General features: G+C 42.8%; 1 long non-coding RNA gene across 11 annotated transcripts in view; it reads right to left on the bottom strand.

Moving 5' to 3' along the window:
- Positions 1–12,292, bottom strand: part of LOC113895183 — a 114,361-nt gene that overhangs the window by 22,073 nt on the left and 79,996 nt on the right. For 8 of the 11 annotated variants that reach the window (XR_003511784.1, XR_003511783.1, XR_003511786.1 and 5 more), the window contains 3 exons: positions 6,942–7,026; positions 5,936–6,051; positions 3,524–3,695 (listed from right to left, as the gene is read on the bottom strand). The exons of 1 other annotated variant lie outside the window; for it this stretch is intronic. This is a non-coding gene — a long non-coding RNA (uncharacterized LOC113895183). The remainder of the gene's footprint in view (positions 1–3,523; positions 3,696–5,935; positions 6,052–6,941; positions 7,027–12,292) is intronic. 2 more of the 11 variants (XR_003511780.1, XR_003511781.1) reach the window with 1 other exon arrangement.

The raw sequence follows: 12,292 nt of genomic DNA, 5'->3' as shown, positions 1-12,292 counted from the left end.
TAAGATTATGGCATCCCGTCCCATCATTTCATGGCAAATAGATGGGGAAACAATGGAAAAAGTGGCAGATTTTATTTTCTTGGACTCCAAAATCACTGCGGATGGTGACGGCAGCCGTGAAATTAAAAGATGCTTGACCCTTTGAAGAAAAGCTATGACAAACCTAGACAGCATATTAAAAAGCAGAGACATCACTTTGCCAATAAAGGCAAAGCTATGGTTAGATCCCAAGTCTGTATAGTCCAACCTATGGTTTTTCCAGTAGTCATGTACAGATGTAAGAGTTGGACCATAAAGAAGGCTGAGTGCCAAAGAATTGATGCTTTTGAACTGTGGTGCTGGAGAAAAACTCTTGAGACTCTCTGACAGCAAGGAGATCAAACCATAGAAATGGAATGGAAATCAACCCTGAATATTCATTGGAAGGACTGATGCTGAAGCTGAAACTCCAATACTTTTGTCACCTGATATGAAGAGCCGATGCACTGGAAAAGACCCTGATGCTGGGAAAGATTTAGGGCAGGAGAAGGGAGTGACAGAGGATGAGATGGTTGGATGGCATCATCGACTCAATGAACATAAGTTGGAGCAAACTCTGGGAGACAGTAAAGGATAGGGAAGCCTGGAGTGCTGTAGTCCATGGGGTCACAAAGAGTTCCACGTGACTTTGCAAATAAACAACAACATATATGTCATATACAACAACCTACAGTTAACATAATACTCAACAGCAAAAAGCTGCAAGCATTTCCTCTAAGACAAGGATGCCCACTCTTACCACTTTTATTCAACATAGTTTTGGAAGTCCTAGCCACAGCAATCAGAAAAGAAAAAAATTAAAAGGAATTCAAATTGCAAAAGAAGTTAAACTGTCACTGTCTGTACATGGCATACTATGCACAGAAAATTCCAGTGATGTTACCAGAAAACTACAGGAGCTCATCAATGAGTTTGGTAAAACTGCAGGTTAAAATTAATACACAGAAATCTGTTACACTTCTATATACTAGCAATGAAAGATGAGAAAGAAATTAAGGAAACAATCCCATTTATCACCACCTCAAAAAGAATACCTAGAAATAAATCTACCTAAGGAAATGAAAGACCTTCGTACTATAAGACACTGATGACAGAAATCAAAGACACAAACAGATGGAAAGATATACCATGTTCTTAGATTGGAAGAATCAATATTGTCAAAATGACTGTACTATCCAAGGCAATCTCAGATTCAATGTCATCCCTATCAAATTACCAATGGCATTTTTTACAGAACTAGAAAAAATTTTAATTTATATGGAGACACAAAAGACCCTCAATAGCCAATGTAATCTTGAGAAAGGAAAATAGAGCGGGAGGAATCAGGTGCCTGGACTTCAGACTATACTACAAAGCTACAGTAACCCAAACAGTATGGTACTGGTACCAAAAAACCCCACAGAAATATAAATCAATGGAACAAGACAGAAAGCCAAAAAATAAACCATGCATACCTGGTCAATTAATCCACAACAAAGGAAGCAAGACTATACAATGGAGGAAAGATAGTCTCTTCAATAAATGGTGCTGGGAAAACTGGACAGCTCCATGGGAAAAATAAATAAATAAATAATCACAATACTCTTCAGTATCATACAGAAAAAATAAATTCAAAGTAGACTGAAGACCTAAATGTAAGACTGGACAGTATAAAACTCTTAGAAGAAAATATAGGCAAATACTCACTGACAAAAATTGCAGCACTATCTTTTTCAATCCATCTCCAAGACTAATGGAAATAAAAACAAAAACAACTTGGACCTAATTAAACTCAAAAGCTTTTGCAGAGCAAAGGAAACCATAAACAAAACAAAAAGACAACTCACAGAATGGGAGAAAATATTTGCAAATAGTGTGACCAACAAGGGATTAGTCTCCAAAATTTACAAACTGCTCATGAGGCTTTAACAGCATAAAAACAACCCAATCAAAAAAATGGGCAGAAGATCTAAACAGGCATTTCTCTAAAGAAGAAAGACAGATGGCCAAGAGACACATGAAAAGATGTTCAACATCACTAATTAGTAGAGAAATTCAAATCAAAACTACAAGATACCACCTAACCCCAGTCAGAAGGGCCATCATCAAAAAATCTATAAATAATAAACACTGGAGAGAGCATGTAGAAGATGGAACCCTCTTACACTGTTGCTGCAAATGTTAATTGGCACAGTCACGATTGAGAACAGTATGGAGGTTCCTTAAAAACTAAATGTAGAATTACCATATGATCCTGCAATCCCACTCCTGGGCATATATCCAGAGAAAACCATAATTCAAAAAAAGCACATGCACCCAGTGTTCACTGCAGCACCATTTACAATAGTTAGAGACATGAGGCAACCTAAATGTCCGTAGACAGAGGAATGGATAAAAAAGATGTGGTACATAAACACAATGGAATATTACTCGGTCATAAAAAAGAATGAAATGTTGCCCATTGTAGCAACACAGAGGGACCTAGAGAATATCACAACATGTGAAGGAACTCAAAGACAAATATTATATCACTTATATATGAAATATAAAAAAATAATACACATGAATCTATCTACAGAACAGAAACAGACTCACAAATATAATTTTAAAAAACACCTAAGCTTATCAAAAGGGAAAGGGAGTTGGGGGAAAAATAGTAGTTTGGGATTAATAGATACATATTTTATATAAAATAGATAAGGAACAAAGATTTACTGTATGACACAGGGAACAACTTTAATACCTTGTAATAACCAATAATGAAAATCTGAATAAAAAATAATATATATAATTGAATAACTTTGCTATACACCCAAAACACAATATTGTAAACCAACTATACTTCAATTTAATAATCATAGTAATAGTTCCTCATTATTAAGTACCAAGAGTGTGCCAAGTTCTTTTTTATTACTAAACTTTTTACTTTGTATTGCAGTATAGCTGATGAAATGTGCCAAGTTCTATGCTAAGGACTTTCTGCCCATCATCTCATTTAAGCCTCTGTTAACAACCCAAGAGGTATCATTATTCTTACCTGCATCTCATAGAGGAGGAAGCAGCATTAAAGAGGATGCTTAATAACTGTGGTGGTGCCAGGAGCCAATTCCTACCTCTCTGACTGAAGAAATCAGTTCAACCACTCTTATCAGGTAGGATGCTTTCAGTTGCAAGTAAAGAGTACCTTCTTAGGGATGTCCCTGATGGTCCAGTGGTTAAGAATCCACCCTGCAATGCAGGGGATGCAGGTTTGATCCCTGATTGGGGAAGTAAGATCCCATATGCCTCAGAACAACTAAGCCTGAGTGCCGCAAGCACTGAACCCACATGGTCGAAAGCCCACACCCCAGAACCAGAGAATCTGTGCACCACAACAAAAGATCCCCCGATGATACAATGAAGATCCTGCATGCTGCAACTAAGAACTGATGCAGCTAAATAAATAAATACGTATTTTTTTAAAAGTACCTTCTTAAAAGTGGCTTTAACGATGAGAACACATTACCTTGCCAACTAGAAAGAGGTCCCAGGTGCAGGGCTAGTCGATTCAGCAGCTCAGTGATACTGCTGGGCGCCCAGATTCTTGGCATTGCTCCATTCCACCATCCTCAGGTGTGATTCCTCAGGTTTAGAAGAGGCTGCTGTGGTGCCAGGCATTGTGTCCTCCCACAATCACACTGAGAAACAGGACAGAAATTTCCCTCTGTGTGTCTCTCTTAAGCAGACAAACCTTCCCAGAAGTCCTCAGTAGGCTTCTCTGCAAGCTGTGCTGGCAGAGCTACAAAACAGGCCCATGCCCTTGAAGCAAAAACAGCTGCTATCTGTTTTTTGCATTTCAGACTCAATAGTGGGAGGCTGATGCCCTGCTGGTAAAGAAGAAAGACAGGGCAGATGGGGAATGGCCTCTGGGTTAAGCAATCACACGGTTTCAACCAGTCACTCTCTCCCCTCAGAGAATCACAATGCACCTTACAAGAAGTTCTGTGAAGTTCTTTTTGTGACATAAGTAAGAAACGTTACTTTATTATATCCATTCTAAGATATAAACTTTTTTTCACATTTTGATGTCTATGATGATGAAATGTGGCTTAAAAGGAGCTCCTTTCCTGACTTCTCATTCTATGATTCCTCCAAGTATCACCCCCATCACAGCCCCTTGAGACAGGTGGCTAAAATGTATAAAAGGAAACTCAAGAATGTTTCCTTGCCCCCTGGCTACACACACACTCAGAAAGTATTTGTTTCTGGAGCATCTGCTGTGAGGCAGGAGCACTAAGGACGCAACTGTGTACAAGTCCGGGGTGAGCTCTCATGCAGCTCTAGTCTTAAAGAGGAAACAAGACTGTAAACAAGTGAACAAAAAAGGGAAGAAGACAGGAGCAGTGCTCTGACTGAAGGATGACAACGAAGTGCCCAAGGGAAAAGTGGGGATGGGAGCGTTTTAGGCACAGAGAGCAGTGTATGTAAAGGCACTGAGGTGACTAAGAGCTTGATGTATGTAGAACTAAAATACAAGGGAGAGACGCAAAGGAAGGGGAGCTGGAGGGCAGGCAGAGACCAGAATATGCAACGGGCCTGGAAGGACACCTCTAAGTCACGCGGGCTACGTGAAGATCGTCTGGCTTGCACTGTGACTGTACCTACCAGAAGCAGGCAGAAATGTTCTAAGTCTAGCTACTCAAAGTGTGGTCTCCAACCAGCAGCACTGGAGTCACCAGGGAGCTTGTGACAAATGCAGAATCTCAGGCTCCACTCCAACCTACTCAATCCAAACCCATATTTTAATAAGACCGCCGGGTGCGTCACACACACAGTGAAGTTTGAGAAGTGCTGCTTTAAACCATCTTTCTATTTTGGAGAGGGATGGCAACATTTTGTGTCTGACCTCCTGAAGTTCTAGAAGGGAGCCCTTTCCCTGTGCACATGACTTCTCTGGACACTGGAGGGCAACCTTACTTTAATAAAGCAGAACTCAAAATAGGGGCCACAGAAATCACAGAAGGTTAGAGCTTAAAGACAAGGCAATGGCTGCATTTTGCAGCCACAGAGACAGGCCCATTGAGCATTGAGCAGAACAAGACAAGCCGCCAGCTCTCCTGCGCCCAGAGCTGTTCGTCCTCACGAGGCACCTGGTGCGGAAACCCGAGGACCGGCTGTGGATGGTGTCAGCAGCTGCAGCTGGCCACTGAACAGAGCCAAATGTGGAGAAGAAGGGCTTGGAATTCAAGGGCAACAAAGCCCTGCTAAAATTCACAGCAATTATGAAGTGAGTTTGCAGAGTTACGCCAACTCTGTTAATGCCCCATGTGTAATTAAATTTTAAATACTTCATTCCACATCAGATGTCAAGTTGCTAAAACTCTTGATCACATAGTGATAAACATCTGCTTTTACGTACAGAGCTGTGAGCCACTGCCAAGCTATTCAGAAGCCCTAGAGCAAGACTAAATAAATAAAATCCAGAAGCCGTGACGACTAGGGCTGGCCTCTATCACCCAAGCATCCACATGCCTCTTCACCTGGCCTCTGATGTGATTTTTGGCACAGGAGCACAGGCAGAAAAACCAAAGGCCTGCAGTCGCGCCTGGGTCCTTGCGGTAAATGAGGGCCAAATGTACAGATGAATCAGGTCAAAAATTAAGGTGACATCTATGCCCATGTCCAGAAGTGTTTCCTCCTTGAGGGAAACTGTCCTAGTGTTTCCCAAATTTTAGTCACTCAAACACCACCTCCACAATTTTCATCATTTATTAATATTTACTTAATGCTATTTATGTGATACTTTTCTTTCAATTGATTCATTCCTGACTTTTCTATTTATCAGTATCAAATAAGGACCAACTTTATGCTTTTAATACAAATTCAGATCAATTCATAACTCTCCAAATATGTTGGCCTGAGTCACATCTAAACCTACCTTACATATTCACCACGAGCCTGAATTCCACACTTTGCAAATTATTGTTCCCTTTGACATAAGTGAGAGCAGAGGAAAGACATGTATCCCCTCAGTCTCTTCATGATGACTGTTCTCTAGGAAACCAAAGGAAAAAAAAATCTGAAGATGCTTCAGGGACAAGAAAACACAAGTACTCTGACAATCAAGCAGGGCCGAGTTAACCCCACCCTACCTCAGGGAGCCAAAACTCGCATATTCCACAAGCCTGTTCCCAGGACATCATGTCCAAGAACTTCCTGTTTGCTACGGTTTTCACTGGACCCATCCCTCTCTCTGCTGCTCTGCGTTGTGAAGACTTGCCTACTTGGGCACCACTGTGACCTGTGGCAGGAACATGACAGCACCACGGCTAGACTCAGCCTCCCTGAGTACGAACCTCAGCCTCTCCATTTACCTGGAGGGTTATGGGCTCAAGTGTATCCCCCCGAAATTTATATGTTGAAGCCCTAACCCCCAGTTCCCCAGAATATGGGTGTATTTGAGATAGAGCCTTGAAAGAGGTGACAAGTCAAAATGAGGAAGGAGGATGGGCCAGATTCCAATCTGACTGGTGTCCTTATAAGAAGAGGAGATTAGGACAGAGGGAGAGATGCCAGGAATGTAGGTACACAGAGGAAAGACCATGTGATGAGGCAGCAGGAGGGTCACCACCTGCAAGCCAAGGGGAGAAGCCTCAGAGGAGAGTAACTGCTGACACCTGGCTTGGGGACTTCCAGCCTCCAGAACCAGAAGAAAATAAATTTCCATTGTTTAAGCCACCCAGCCTGTGGTATTTTGTTACAACAACAATAGCAAACTAATACACCACATGAAATGAGACTTTCAAGACAGGAGGAACAGCACTTATTTCATTAGATGGTAAGGACTGAATGATGTGCTTCAGGCACAGTACCTGGCTGCAAGGGCGGCGGAGAGGGGTTTCTCAGCATCTCCCTCATTCTTAGATCAGGTGCGTTACCCTTACCTGAATTCCCACCAGCAAAGGTGTGCAGACCTCGAGCCTTGGGGCCTTCTTTGCCACAGATTGAGACACCACCGGAAGATGAAAACTGAACAGAGGAGGGTGGAGTCAGGAGATGGAAAGAAAGTAGCAACCGCTTTGTGTTCCTGAATCTGAGCTTATCTTAAATCCAACTTCACCTTTCAAATCCCGTTACCTTCTGAGTTAATAATTTATTAATTCCTTTTCTGGTTTTAGCTGGTTTGAGTTGTTATTATATCACTTGCATCAAAGGAGTTGTGACAAACACACTGACTCCCAGAGTGAATTAATAACGTCAGCTTTGCCGTGTTAGGGAAATCACGCGATCCCAGTTTCAGTAGTGCCTATATCAGTTCCTGCAGGAACAAGAGATAGGCCATGTGACTCACTAGGGAAGCACTTGTGAGGAGTCAAAACGTGCCTCAGTCATGAAAAGTGCTTGTAGGACCTGGACCAAAGGCCTTCTTGCTCCCAAAGCCCTCCTTTGGATAAAGATTTTATTGTCATACAAAAGAAATGTGCCCAAGACTCAGGTCTTGCCTACTTGAATCAGGAGAAAGCAATCTGTCCTTCTGACAAAGTAACAGCACTATTTAATTTTTAAAAACATAACTACAAATTGCTACCCCTTCTCAGATTCTGTGGGTAACAGGAGCTGAAAGCGCCATAGTCCTCGTATCCGAGGGTATCAGGTGTCCCCACAGGGAAGGAGGAAGCTGGCAGAATTTACCCCATTTCCAATGGTCTGGCTTACACAAAACTCCCTGCAGGGGGCAGCCTGGATGTGCGGCTGAGAGTTCAGTGTTCCTTAATATTTCCATAAGCGTCTGACAATGTCTCCAGAGGAAATGCACACTGATTACAATAACTTGTACTTTTACATTAAGCACTTTACAAACTTCACTTAATCCTCTGGGTACTACTTTCATCCTCATTTTACAGATGAGGAAACAGCCCTTAATACATAATTCATTCAAGGTTTCACAGCTGTATGTCACAGAAGTCTAAAGCCCTTGGCACCACTCCCCAATTCTGCCTCTGAGATCTTTTGTGATTCCAGGCAAGCTTTCTTCCCCTTTTGGCTTCAGTCCTCATTGAACAAACAAAGGGACCAGCCTGGCTAAAGTCCTGGGCTCCTCTCAGCTCTAAAGTTCTTCTAGTTCCAAGGTTTAGAAATTCACTTTGCACTTTGCACTCTGTACCCTGGCATCAGCCTGCATGCTAGAGATGAAGAGGGAAAAGGCAGTGCACCCTTTCAAAAGAGAGCTAGTCCCTGCTGCAGGGTTAAAGGATGGGCATCACCTTGGCCCCCAGGTAGAGGCACCAGCTGGACAGACTCTCTAGAAGTCTTCATGGGCCCACAGTTTTTCTCAGGGTTCCTGTATGCCACTTTTAAGCCCACAGGGGTATTTTAGTTGGCCCCTCCAATGTTTTAAAACAATTGGACTTATTTACCAACATTTTAAAATCAAAAGCTGAAATCTGGATTCCTGGGTTTTCTTGAAAAGTCTGAAGAGCTGGCCACACTGCACTGAGTTGCTGGCTCCTGGCATTCAGATGGAACAAGCGTGCTCTGCTTTTCCAGCTGGTCGGCTCACATACACACCTCCCCTGACTGGTCCTGAGGGTACTTCTGCCTGTGAGCCTCACTTAAGGAGCTCTTTTCCTGAAGGATCCTAGGGGTGGGGATGTGCAGCACTGGGGCACAAGAACAAACGCTCCTTTTCCAGAGACACAACAGTGCTCTGGGCTCTGTGACAGCTGACACCAAACCTGTGGCCTGGGTACAGGTAGGAGCCTAGTGCCTTGGAACAAAAACCAGAAAGTGCAACAAAAGAAGAGGTGTTCATCCAGCCATGAAACTCTCCTTCCCCGGTAGCCACCACTCAGACCTCTATCTGCTTTCTGGGGCCCAGGGTGGACCAACAGCCATGTGTCATTTCCCTGGATAGGGGCTATAATGGTGACATTGTGCTGAGTGGAACAAGAGAGGTTTTCATCCAGCGACCAGCACTGGGCAGACACTCAAGCAAGGGGCTCTGGGGCTCACCCTGCACAAATGAGTTTGGGAGTGGGGCCCTGAGCCAATGAGAAGCCCCATGGATTGGGCTGCACATCCATAGTGGCAGGCAGTGGGAAGGGAAGCAGAGAGGCAATGCTCCCAGAACACATCACTGCTATCTCATTTTCCTCTACAAATAAATAAGCAAATAAACAATCTCAGAGGATAAAGGAGATCACGCCCCAAGACACCTGCATTAATAGAAACCTCCTGAGTCCTAGAGCATTTATTCACTGACACCCGACAATACTTGCTACCACTTAATAGTTTCCAGACACTGTGCTAGGCTGTAGGGATCTAGCAACAAGTAAGACACAACACCCACTCGCATAGTGCTTGCAGTCTAGGGGGCCAAGAAGGGGTAAAGAGAGAAGTAGGAATTTAAACACTGATGACGGGAGAAATATCAATAACCTCAGATATGCAGATGACACCACCCTTATGGCAGAAAGTGAAGAGGAACTAAAAGCCTCTTGATGAAAGTGAAAGTGGAGAGTGAAAAAGTTGGCTTAAAGCTCAACATTCAGAAAACGAAGATCATGGCATCCGGTCCCATCACTTCATGGGAAATAGATGGGGAAACAGTGGAAACAGTGTCAGACTTTATTTTTCTGGGCTCCAAAATCACTGCAGATGGTGACTGCAGCCATGAAATTAAAAGACGCTTACTCCTTGGAAGAAAAGTTATGACCAACCTAGATAGCATACTCAAAAGCAGAGATATTTCTCTGCCAACAAAGGTTCGTCTAGTCAAGGCTATGGTTTTTCCTGTGGTCATGTATGGATGTGAGAGTTGGACTGTGAAGAAGGCTGAGCGCTGAAGAATTGATGCTTTTGAACTGTGGTGTTGGAGAAGACTCTTGAGAGTCCCTTGGACAGCAAGGAGATCCAATCAGTCCATTCTGAAGGAGATCAGCCCTGGGATTTCTTTGGAAGGAATGATGCTAAAGCTGAAACTCCAGTACTTTGGCCACCTCATGCAAAGAGTTGACTCATTGGAAAAGACTCTGATGCTGGGAGAGATTGGGGGCAGGAGGAGAAAGGGACGACAGAGGATGAGATGGCTGGATGGCATCACTGACTCGATGGACGTGAGTCTGAGTGAACTCCGGGAGTTGGTGATGGACAGGGAGGCCTGGCGTGCTGCGATTCATGGGGTTGCAGAGAGTCAGACAGGACTGAGAGACTGAACTGAACTGACCCAATGGAAGAACTGAGAGTAACATAGTAACAGAGTCAGTTCAAGAATCCAGATCTGAACCCCAATTGGTGGTTTTTCTTACTTTTCCCAGGGTCTCCTGAGATCACTACTCTGTGGAATGGCGGGCTGGAGCTGAGAGAGGAACGTACCGCAGATACTATAATGCGGAATCTGAACTCTGCACTGACAGCAAAGGAAAGCCATCAAATACTTTTAAGGAGGATCTGACTAGAACCATGGAATGGTCGCTGTGGTAGCCATGATGGAAGCAGACCTAGAGGCAAAGTGACAGATTAAAAGGCTAAAGTATGTTTCTCTCACTGGGACAAAGAACATTTAGCCTCTAAATTTTTCTTTCCTTGGGCTTCCCAGTTCCACCTGATAAGCTAAGAATGAGAATGGGGATTATCAGTTGTTTTCACAAGACTAAGAGCATGTGGGAGCTGAAAGCTTTTTTCCTGGAATTGTTCAGTGGGACCAAATTTGATATCTTTTTACAGAGCTAGAACTCTTCACACAGACTTCTTTAGACAAGCACCAGGCAAACCTGGAAAACTTACTACAGCAATAAGAAAAGGGAATTACTACAGCAATAAGAAAAGGGAATATATGAGGCAGATCCTAAAAATCCTTTCCAGAGAACTGCATTCACACAGGGAAGGGGGAAGGGGAGGAGAAAACCAGGCAAAGGCACCCACAACCTCCATCCCCATTCCAGCACCGCCCACCCGATACCCTATAATCTGGCCAAGCCAAACTGCTTTGCAGACACATCCTGCAGTTTTCTATCTCTATGTCTTTGCTCTCACTGTTTTCTCTGTCTGTAACGTTATCTCCTCATTACAGGCTCACCCACGTGTCTGTCATCCACTATTGTCTCCATGATCAGTAAGAAATTCCTGCTTCATCTTACTGAATTCCAAGAGCACTTTATATTTCCTCTGGTACTTATCACATAATAATTTTTAATTAAATTATTTTATGCATATTTACCTCCTCTACTAGATTGGAAACTCAAAGGATGGAGATCATTTCTACTTAGCATTGAAAGTGAAGTCACTCAGTCGTCTCCGACTCTTTGCGACCCCATGGACTATAGCCCACCAAGCTCCTCCATCCATGGAGTTTTCCAGGCAAGAGTACTGGCGTGGGTTGCCATATCCTCCTCCAGGGGATCTTTCTGGCCTAGGGATCGAACCTGGGCCTCCTGCATTGCAGGCAGACGCTTTACCGTCTGAGCCACAGGGAAGTAGTTCTCCCAATAGAAACTGGCACAGAATGCAACAAATATTCCTAGGTAGACTAATCAAAAGTAGGGGTAGTTTTTAATGGTGTCTATGGGCCTATGTAAAGAAAAAGTACAGAAAAGATATGTAGTTATTCCTTGTTCTAAAGCCACAAACAGCCAGCAACCAAGCTGTAGTCAATTTAGTCAACAGTGCCACCTAGTGGGCACTGTGGGTAATTATTAAACCAGAACCACTACATCTTCACAGCTACTTCCTTACTGTTAATCTTTAGGAAAACTGCACAGACTATGTTTTCCCATTTTTACATTTTTCCTAGACCCCATTTTTACATCTTTCCTAGCCCACATTTCCCATTTTACATCTTTCCTAGCTCAGTTAATCTCATTCCATATACCATTTCATAGGTGCATATAAATTCCCTTTAGCTTTTATTCTTCTGTTCCAATTCTCTGATAAACTGCCAGTCTAAAAATTTCTTAAAGCTTCTAAGCCCTCCATCTGTTCCTGCAATAGTTGCATTTTATACATTTTTAAAATTTACTTCAAATGAAATATTGTGTTTTTTAAAGTAGTAAATGAGCTAGACTGAGAACTTAACTACAATTTATAGCCTTGTTTTCAAGTGTTTCAGAATTAAAACAGTGAACTTTTAGAAGTTAATTCACTTATAAATTGTTGGTTGTCTGCTTTAGAATTTAAACTGACCTTTTCAAACTGGAAAAGTGGGCAAGAACAAAGAGGAACTTGGAAAATAATAATGGCTCACATTTTTATAGCTATATTTGGTTTACAAAGTGGGTTTGTACCATCATGTCATTTG

The sequence above is a fragment of the Bos indicus x Bos taurus genome, chromosome 7 (genome assembly GCF_003369695.1).
Source record: "Bos indicus x Bos taurus breed Angus x Brahman F1 hybrid chromosome 7, Bos_hybrid_MaternalHap_v2.0, whole genome shotgun sequence".
NCBI classification, from domain to species: domain Eukaryota; kingdom Metazoa; phylum Chordata; class Mammalia; order Artiodactyla; family Bovidae; genus Bos; species Bos indicus x Bos taurus.
The sequence above is the reverse complement of the archived record's forward strand: the minus strand, read 5'-3'. Positions and strand labels throughout refer to the sequence as shown.